The sequence below is a fragment of the Dendrobium catenatum genome, unplaced genomic scaffold (genome assembly GCF_001605985.2).
Source record: "Dendrobium catenatum unplaced genomic scaffold, ASM160598v2 fragScaff_scaffold_621, whole genome shotgun sequence".
Taxonomy (NCBI): Eukaryota; Viridiplantae; Streptophyta; class Magnoliopsida; order Asparagales; family Orchidaceae; genus Dendrobium; species Dendrobium catenatum.
In genome coordinates, this window is record NW_021319083.1 from 22,496,630 (window position 1) to 22,497,962 (window position 1,333).

The window sequence follows — 1,333 nt, forward strand, 5'->3', positions numbered from 1 at the left end:
TTTCTACTAAAAAATTGTTTTAAGAACCGGTAAAAAAAACAGTCCCGAACGAAACTTTCGTTTGGAACGGCTTTATTAAGTACCTTTTAAATTTTATTACTTATTATGAAAAGGTAGACGAATAATGAAGACATAGTACATGGAGTACTTTTTATGCATTATATTTATGATTGTAACGATAAGATTATAACATACAGTATAATTTATATAATGTTTTATGATGATTATATAATGACTAATTTTCAATAATTATTTGAAAACCTGTCATATGTATGATCATGCATCATAAAAAGCATTAATAAAATTTGAATATTATGTTTATTTATGGGACTTACATCATAAAAATGTTAATAAAAATTTAAATGTTAAAAACATAATATTGCATAGAAATTTAAATTTTAATTAAATAGATTTTAATATATGAATTGAATTATTTTTTCCTTATCACCCTCCATCAAATCAAGCTATAATCATGAGATGATGTCCGAGCTTTCATTTTCTCTCTCATTCATTAGCATTTAGCCAACAACTTTTCCTATTTTTGTCCTCAAATATGTAGCTTTTTTCTCTACAAACTTTAAGAGTTATAATTCGAGAAAATTTCACATGGAAATCCTATCAATTTGAAACATCCAATTATAGCAAAAAAAAAGCAAGAAAGGCTATGGTATGGTCTATTACATGCCAAAGTTGGTGATAAGTGCATGCAAAAAATCATATTTTCTAATATTAATTAATAAAAATAAATGGCAATAATATGCCAACAAGCTTATAATAATAAGTTTTTTTTATTTATTCTTGCATGACTATGCATTATTTTCCTTAAGTCGTAGCCCTGATGACTTTTCTGTGTGTTATGCGTGTTGGGGATATTGCATTGACTCTAATAAGCTAAAAAGAAATTTTTTATAAAGATGTAAAATCCATATAATTGTCCACCACAGGAGGAACTAAGCCCTCACAATCATCATCAATAAACTAAGTGCATTAAGGTGTTCATTCTATCTAACATGGAATATGTTTTAATTAGTGTAATTTATGCTGGCTTCATCTAGGGTGACATATTATTCACCGCAAAGAAGATAAATGGATGTCGCACTTGATCTCAGTCAAAATTCTAACTTATAACAATGTAAATTATAAGTTACAAAGATCCTTTGTATGACAAATATTCTAAGCTAAAAAACAGACAAACACTACAAGAAAAATTGGTATTTTGGGCAGCGAACCACGGGAGTCAACTTATGTAAACGACAACGATGAACCACGAGTGACGACTCACACAAGCAAGTGGAAGGAAGAAAATACGAGGAAAGGGAGAACATACGAGCAG